At 43.1% G+C, this 9,609-nt stretch overlaps 1 long non-coding RNA gene across 1 annotated transcript in view; it reads right to left on the bottom strand.

Moving 5' to 3' along the window:
- Positions 1-1,044: 1,044 nt before the first annotated feature.
- LOC108793129 overlaps positions 1,045-9,609 on the bottom strand; it is a 19,366-nt gene continuing 10,801 nt past the window's right edge. The window contains exon 3 of the long non-coding RNA XR_001941627.1: positions 1,045-1,057. This is a non-coding gene — a long non-coding RNA (uncharacterized LOC108793129). The remainder of the gene's footprint in view (positions 1,058-9,609) is intronic.

Here is a 9,609-nt window from a genome sequence, read left to right on the forward strand (position 1 = left end):
TCTCCTTACTGCCATTCACCTCCAAACTCATAGAACGCCTTATCTACAGCCGCCTGAGCCGCCACCTCGCTGATAACACCTTCTCGATCCCTTACAGTCCGGCTTTCGCCCCCTACACTCCACTGAAACCGCCCTCCTAAAACTCACTAATGACTTAATAACAGCTAAACACAATGGCCACTATTCCTTACTCTTGCTATTAGAACTTTCTGCTGCTTTTGACACTGTGGACCACCTGTTCCTCCTTAAGACCTACAAGACTCTGCTCTCTCATGGTTCTCCTCTTACCTGTCTAAGCGCTCCTTTAGTGTCACCTACAAATCTAACTCCTCCCCTCCTCTTCCTCTTTCTGTAGGTGTCCCCCAAGGCTCTGTTCTTGGACCCCCACTCTTCTCTATCTACACCTCCTCTCTTAGTCAGTTAATAACCACACATGGCTTCCAATACCATCTCTATGCCGATGACACTCAAATCTATCTCTCTACTCCGCAACTCTCCCCCTCAGTGTCCTTGCGTGTCACTAATCTACTAACTGACATATCTGTCTGGATGTCGCAACACTTCTTAAAACTCAACCTTTCAAAAACTGAGCTCTTGATATTTCCTCCTGCCCATGCACCTTCCCCCAACTTTTCCCTTGAGATTGTTAACACAACTATCCAGCCCTCCTCCCATGCCAAGGTCCTAGGTGTCATTCTTGACTCGGACCTCACCTGCTTCCCCACATCCAATCACTATCCAAATCCTGCCACCCTCACCTTCGTAACATCTCCAAAATATGCCCATTCCTCACCAAAGAAACCGCAAAATTACTCATCCACTACCTTGTTATTTCTCGTCTTGACTATTGCAACTCCCTCCTCATTGGCCTACCTCTACACAGGCTATCCCCCCTTCAGTCTATCATGAATGCAGCTGCTAGACTCATCCACCTAACCAACCGCTCAGTGTCTGCAACCCCCCTCTGTCAATCCCTGCACTGGCTTCCTATAGCCCAAAGGATAAAATTCAAAATATTAACAACCGCGTACAAAGCCATCCACAACTCTGGCCCCGGCTATATCTCCAACCTGGTCTCAAAGTATTACCCTAACCGCCCCCTCCGCTCTTCACAAGACCTCCTGCTTTCCAGCTCCGTCATCAACTCCTCCCATGCTCGCCTCCAGGACTTCACTAGAGTGTCTCCCATTCTATGGAACTCTCTACCCCAACCTGTCCGTCTATCTCCCACACTGACTGCCTTTAGGCGATCCCTTAAGACTCATCTCTTCAGGGAAGCCTATCCCACCTCAACCTAACCACTGAACAATCACTTTCTCAAACAATCATCCCCGCACAGCTACCTCCTCATGTATCACTTGCCCCTCCCTTTTAGATTGTAAGCCCTCACGGGCAGGGCCCTCCTTACCATCTTGTCTTAAATTGTATTGTGACTGTAATGTCTTCCTTATATTGTAAAGCGCTGTGCAAACTATTGGCGCTATATAAATCCTGTATAATAATAATAATAATACTGGTAAAGCTGTCCTTTTCTGTATTTATCTGCTCTCTTCTGTCTCCACTGGCTGCAAAAAGCATGTCAAATATTACATTTGCAGAGCTAAATGAGTTTTAACTCCAGAATGCATTACATTAATTAAGAATAATGGTAGTAACTAGGTTATGGGGAGAGAGGTAGATTCCCATGTTTCAATTCTTACACTGCCACTAATAAAATGTGACACTAGCTAAAATCAACATGTTTTGGATGGCATAGGGAAATGTTTTTACCTCTGTCTGATATTCTCTGCTATCCCTTTGTCAACTCTTTGCCAGTGTCAGAGCAGGGACAGAAAATAAGCATAATAGGGGAATCAGACAATATTTAAACTGAATAGAGATGCTAAACCTTCCTTGCTACTAAAAAGGGCAAATTTTATTGATACTTGTGCACACTGGAGAGAAAGACAATAAAAAAAGACCTCTAAATAATATATTATGATGATAATAATAAATAATAATATTTTTTTAAGGTTTATTGTTGGCTGAAGATATATTGGTGGTGCTGTATATGATTTTGGTTAGCTGAAGAAGTATGGTGTGTGTGTGTGTTTGGGATAATTTGTAAATGACCTGGGCAGATAGCTGCACTTTTTTTCAAATTAGGAAATTTCCATATAATGTACAGTTACTCTCTAAACTTCTTAGTATCTCATTGTAGATTTTTTTCATGGATTCTAGCCCACTACAGCCCCATTAATAATTAAATATTTATCTGTATAACATATGAGCATTAGGGATGAGGGAACATGCTTACATTTGGTTAATGGGCTATTCATTGAACCCCCCATAGTTTCTGAAAATTCAGGAACTTCAATCTGAACCCATTAGAAGTCAATGGGGGGCAAATCATTTTGGCCACTTTCCAAGATGAAAGGAATTGTCAAACAAAGAGCATGATTAACTCGGCATTGCCATTGAGGACATGTACCAATGCAAAAATAAATTGTAAAAAATACTGTTTAGCAGGCAGAGGTCCTCTTTTTATGTGACTTTCGAGGCAACATAGAAAAAACATCAATACTTTGAATTACATACTTGTCCTTTAGCTGTATTTAGTGTTAGAGAACAGTAACATTATCTCAGGGTCAGCAGTGTCAGTGACAGTGTCAGCATCATGGTCACATAATCTACACATGTAGTTGATCTTTTTCCTTTTACATTATTGCTTGGCTTAAATACAGCAACAGCCCTGTCTTACTCATTATAACTTTTAGAAAATAGGGTTTTTAGGCATTATTGTCTGCGACAGCTGATATTTTTATACAGTGGTAGTAGACTTGTATTAAAAGTAGCAGCTACAACAGATCTGAAAGCTATAGTAAATTGGACTCTTAAAAAATTAAAACTAAAGCCGTCATACAAAAAGTTTGATAGTATATATTGTGAGCTTTCTTTCACACTACCGCACAATTTTTCCTAAAAGTTTAAGGAAATTTCAAAGCAAAACCATAACATCACATTCCTCAAACCTCCTCCCAATTATTCCCGAAATATCAAAATTTTAGACTTCAGGTATGTGTTTTTGCGCCTTAAGTGCGCACGTTTCCGTGTGTATGTCCTTTGTGCGCATGCGCCGTAGCGCACATTTTTCAGTTACCCATAAAATGTGGCCATGCACCCAGCGTAGTGGTGCTTGGTACCTTACAACTGTATCCACAATGCAGTTTCCTCAAAAAACACTACACTCAAGTGAGTGATACATTAAAGTGATACATATCTAAAGAATGTAATAAAGTCTCGACATAGATACAATCTCGTGATTATCGCAAATTGTATGTGTATATAAATGAACCGCTGTAAAATAAACCTATAGACAATATAATAATCTATGAAGTTGTCAGTGTCATAATGAATGTCCTTAAAAATAAATAAACATATTGAAGAATCCATACATGAAGAAATAATGTGCACCATGTTTTTACACGACAGATAAGGTCTGTACTCACCAGATAGCTGTTATAAACTCACTTTAAGGTATATCAGAATGTTGGTCTGCCTCTCAATGCTGGTGACGTTCAGCAGAAATACCTCCTCTGACTTTTAGCAGATATGGATACGCAACTTTTCAACTTCAGATCTCCTCGTATAGAAGGTACAGAAACGACCAAAAATGGCTCAAAGGGAATAAATGAGGATACTCATAGTGCAGCAAGTCTGATAAAAAAACTTTATTACAAAGATTAAAACTACTCACAAGAGACAAGCATCAAATCGCATGCAAACACTGCACCGCTGTCTATGTGCAAGACTGGGGTTTAGTGATCTCAACGTACACCCACTCGTCTATGCGTTTCTTCTTAGGACTTCATTGGGACAGTGTGCAGGTTGAGAGTTACTAACTATACCTTATAAAGGTTAGACCAGAACACAACCTTAATTTGTTCATGTGATTCCAATTTGAACAAATATTATTAACCCAATCATAGCAATTTAAACAGGATCTTCCCATACAAGAGTCCCCAGATAAAATACAATGGAACTACCATAAGTACCAAAACCAAAGCAAAAAGAAATATTAAATTGTATAATAAAATGTTAATAACATTAATACATATACCTTTGGGATTTCAATGCATGCATGTACAACACATAAATGCACAATATAAATGCATATACACCTTAAACTGGCATAACCCACACACCTAAAATGGGATGTGTCATCATGTTCTATTAAGATACCTGAACATATATGTCCCAATAAGCTAAATACTTTGTGAAGGAGGTGATAAGAACATGTGTAAAGGGGGTATATTAATTGTTTGTGAAAAAAAAACAATTTAAATCGAATTCCACATTCAATCCTTTTGGTTTCAGAGTATTGAGGCTAAAATCCATCTGGACTAATTTTGTGATATTTTTTCCTTTACTTACTCCCTCTCCAATGTTTGTTCACCTTATTTATAAAATAAGGTAGGAGTCTTTCTCGTGGTATTCTGCCCTAAGAACACCACGAGAAAGACTCCTACAGTACAAGGAGAAGAAAAACCCAACCAGGACCCCTCTTGTAGTTACCTACAACCCCACTTTAGAATCATCAAAGATCTACAGCCAGTACTCTCAGAAGACCCCATGCTTCAAGAAATTTTCCCTCAGCTCGCAATACTTTGAAGCAACCACTGAACCTGAGAAGAAGATTGGTACGCAGTAAACTTATCCCAGAAAAGGAACGGACACAGAATGGCGCAGTACAATGCAAAAAAACCTGCTGCAAACTTTGCCAACATATATGTGACAAGAATACAGCGAGTCACAACAACAAAATGTACACCATTAAGGGATCATACTCGTGTACATCTGCTAACGTGGTTTCAGGGCCATCTTTGATATTGATTGGCCCCTGGGCAAACATTTTATTGGGCCCCCACCAAGCCAAGCCCGCTAACTGCCATGCAGTTTCTCTCTCCACCTCAACATCCTAAATCAATTTATTTATTTTATATTTTTTTTTAAATGATGGGCCCAGTAACTTAAGGAGTGTGACAATCAGCCAGCGCTGCAGATATATAAAAAATATATCTGCGGTGCTCGCTGATTGTAACACTCCTGCAGTTACTGTTTGTGAATCACCCCCCTCTGCGGCATTCACAAAGTCCGATAGAAGTGACATTTCAGACCGATCAGTTGTTCTAGGCAGATATGATCGGTTCTCTTGCACTTGCACAGTATGCCGATCTGCCCTGGAATAGCCGACAAAGCGTTGGAATGCTTGACCCAATAGGCAGTCACACATTCCATCACTGTCAAACTGAGCGGGATTATGTTGTAATGTGTGACCACGTCACCGGTCACACATTCCAACGTAGTCACAAACTTTGATAAAACACCCACTCTGTCACTTGCAAATGTGTCCCCTGAGTAGTATCCAGTAGTGTGGGAGGAGCAGGACACTGAGGCTCTGTCTCTCTCCAAAGCACAGGGATCAGAGCCTATCATGAATGCCTAGACCAGCCGGCCAGCCCATCTGCATCATCAGTTGCTAGGCAGACAGGGGGCTGATTAAAAAAAAGGTCCTGATCTTCTGATCTCTGCTGCCTGTCTGCAAGGGGATCAGAGTCTGTTATTGAGCCTGTGATCCCCGTGCTCTCCCAACTCATCCTCTTGGTTTACTTAATCTCTCCCCCCTGCTGTTACTTGCAGACAGGCAGCAGATCGGGAGATCAGGACTTTTGTCTGCTCTGCCTAGCAACTGATGACATGATGGGCGGGCCGGTGTACGTAATTATGACAGCTCGCCCATCAGCATCATCAGGGCAGACAAAGGGACTAGGCAGAGCAGACAAAGGTCCCCTTTGCCGATCTCTGCTGTCTGTCTTATATCTGGAGAGATAAGGGAAACCAGGAGGGTGAGGGGGAGAAGAGACGGGACACTGACATCCTGCATCTCCAGGTAGGGAGCGAGCAGTGCAGGCTCAAGGGGCAGCTGCTTTGGGCCCCACAACAATGACTGAGCCTAGGGCAACTGCCCCTTTTGCCTGCGTTAAAGACGGGCCTGGCTACAGTGGTTGCTGTATTCATAAAAATGTCTCCTGCACTTAGCCAGCATCGCCTTCGCTCTTTGTAAGCACAAGGAACGCAAGGACTCTCTCAGTGATGTCAATTGGGCCAGTATTAACGGGTCCAAGCATCGTTTGTGGTGGACTTCGAGCAGGTGGATCTGTGTCAGCAGGGAGGATATCTGCTGGAGACGCTGGCGCTTGACTCGGGCACCAATCTTGATCAGAGTGCCCCTAATATACACATTATGTGCCTCCCAGATCGAGTACGGGGAGCACTCCGAGGGGGCATTCAGAGCAAAATAGGATCGCAGATCATCTTCTATTTCCCCCGCCAGGGTCGGGTCTTGCATTACGGTCTCGTTCAGACGCCAGCGCCATTGCCGCATCTCCGATGCACCCAGATCCACCCTGATCGAAACCGCCGCGTGGTCAGACAAGGAGATGTTGCCTATGGTAGAGTGGCAAACTAATGGCAATACGGAGTGGTGCACAAGAAAGTAGTCAATGCGCGTATACGTTTGTTGGGCCGAAGAAAAGTAGGAATAGTCCCTATCTGACGGATGGTGAATCCTCCACACGTCGGACAACTGATGTAGGTGGAGGTTTTTCTTGAGGCGCTTTAGCGCCGCTCTAGATAAGTGGGAGGTCGATCTGGAGGAGTCCATCTGTGGATTCAGGAGAAGATTGAAATCTCCGCCGACTATCAAAACCCCCTCCTGGAAGTCATCCAATGTTTTCAGTACCCTTTCCAGGAATTAGATCTGGCTTAAGTTAGGGAGGTATACATTCACCAGTGTAACCATCTGATTCTCAATTTTCCCCTTAAGCATGAGCAAGCGGCCCTCCTCCCCGGCCTGCATGTCCACAAGCGTCCATGGAAGGTTTCTCGATAAGACAATAGACACCCCCCTCGACCTCTTATCTGGAGAGTAGCTATGATAAGACGTCGGAAAAAACGGTGATCTGACAGTTTGGGTGAATGCCCTTGCTGAAAGTGCGTTTCCTGTAGGAAACCAACGTGAGCTCGCTGTCTATGGAGTTCATGTAGTACCGCGGTTCGTTTTTCAGGGATATTCATACCCCTTACGTTGAGGGACAGAAAGCTATACGGAGGCATGTTTGGATCCTGGTTCAGGGGTCAGATCTGATTTGGTGAGGGGAACGGGAGAGGAACAGGGGGAGAGGGGTGGGGCTGCACCAGAGGAAGGGGGGATGGAGTCAGGGCCATCTTTATTATGAATTGGACCCTGGGCAATTAATGCCCAGGGTTTCTTGGGCCCCCTCCACCCGCCCCCTTCACCCTGTGAAACATCATATGGTCACAATATGCACTGTACAGCAGGGCCAGTGCAAGGATTTTGACAATTGACAAAAAAACATCTTTACTTGTCGCACTCCTTAACCCCTTGTAATGGGGTGGGTGCTCGCAGTGAATGCGGATGGCGCCACAAACATCAGCAATATATAGAAATGTCACCAGCACACCAAAACATCCTTTTAGAATAGCCAAATGTTTATTTATTTACAGTTCCTTGTCAGAAAAACAAGCGCTTTCGGGACCATGCAGGGTCCTTTCATCAGGCGCTTGTTTTTCTGACAAGGAAAGGCAAATAAATTATCATTTTGCTATCCTAAAAGGATTTGATGTGCTGGTGACATTTCTATATAGTGCATTTTCAGCCCCCCACTATATGTTACATTTTCACATTCATATAGCACACCCAATTCACATTTACAAAGTATTTCTTACTTTTCTATTTGTTTTTTTAGCAGATTACACACAGGACTCTACAGGCAGCTTCCATCACATCAAGGGGCTTGTTTAACCTAATCCAGTGTGTTCCAGCACGGTTGGTAGCTGGAATGCACTGTATCGCATTATAAAATGTTCCCTGTGTTCTGGGGCAGGAGGGGGCCTGGAGATACATTCAAGTCAATGGCACCACAGCCACGTCTCCTGCCTTGCAGTGCATTTAACTGCACCAGAACACAAAAATGACTGCACCAGTCGCAAAAAATAGGTCATGCATGCACGCGGGAGAATTTTATTATGCGATCTAGTGCATTCCAGCTACTAACCGTGCAAAGTGAGAGACAGTAATATGCAATGCACCAGCCAAACCTGAGATCACTAACCCTTTGTTAGTACAGACAGTCCTGTACATCTGATCATGAGCCAGTACACACAGGATTAATTATAGTGACCATTACTTCCAGCCCCATCCTTAACATTACATTCAATTGTCGAAATATAAGAATATCCAGCAAGTAAAAAGGTGAACAGCAATGTTTGTTTAAACGGTTATGTTGTGTTGGGAAAATTTAACACATATAAAATAGGATTCTATTCCAATCTGGCTGAAAAAAATTTCTTTAGTATGAATATTCACAGACTAGAGCTGGAAGAAAGTGATGACAGGGGGGGACGTGGAACGCAGCTCCCTGCTGGGACTGTCACCCTCTGTCTGCAGCAGGAAAAGCTTCCCTCAGTCCATGCAGGGACCGTCACTCTCTCTCAGGAACACTCAATCCTCTGATTATAATATTACCTCCTATCTGGCTCCGGGCAAAAGCTGAGGCTCTTATCATCAGCACTAACTTCCTGTCAGAGACATACGGGGAAAACACAGCCCAAGACGTCTGAAGAGCTGAGTACATCGTTCCTGTGACAGTGCCCCATCCACCTGCTACACTGTCACAGCTTATGCACACTTTGCTTTGAGCTCTGCTCCTGTGCCCCCACACCTCCTGAGTTACAGTCAGAGCTGGGTTTGCAGTCTGACACTACAAGTGGTCAAGGGGCAGCTGCTTTGGGCCCCAAGGCAATCACTGGGCCCGGGGCAAATGCCCTTTTTGCCCTGCCTTAAAGACGGCCCTGCGTGGTTTATATGATACAGTGTTTAGCATGTGACAAAGGCATTGGGGAAACTGGCCTTAAGCTGCATCTCAGGATGAACCTACACAGGAGCTCGATCAAGAACCACAAAGAAAATGAATATTGCACCCCAGTAGGACATCACTTCTCCCAGAAAGATCACTCCATCCAAAACCGCAATATAAAAGTACTGAAAGGAAATTTTAAAAACTCTCATGAAAGAAAAACTTTCGAAATAAAAATGATTTTACATTTCAATTCCATAAAGGAGGGACTTAATGTGGATTCTGGTTTTCTTACACACTACCAGAACCTTTTATGAATATACAGAACATAATAATATTCATGTATGTTGTATATCCCTGATCTGTGCAGGATTTATTGGTCATCCTATGTTTATTTGTTCTGTGTTCTAGTTATCAGGATACATTCTTTACTCCCAGGTCCAACATTTATGACACCCCACTCACCCCCCCCTCCCTAACAACTTTCTCTTGCTTTAAGTGGTTAACGTTGTCATGTTGATTAGGATTGCTTCTGACCTGAAGAAGAGAGGTTAACTCTCGAAAGCTTGTCTTTTATATATTTTGTTAGTCCAATAAGAAAGGTATCATCGCATACTACAATACTCCGTTTTTGTTTTTTTGATACATCTTTTCTACTGGACTAATATGGCTTACCCATTTACATTACACT

This window comes from Nanorana parkeri, unplaced genomic scaffold, assembly GCF_000935625.1.
Source record: "Nanorana parkeri isolate BGI_ZX_2015 unplaced genomic scaffold, ASM93562v1 scaffold722, whole genome shotgun sequence".
Taxonomy (NCBI): domain Eukaryota; kingdom Metazoa; phylum Chordata; class Amphibia; order Anura; family Dicroglossidae; genus Nanorana; species Nanorana parkeri.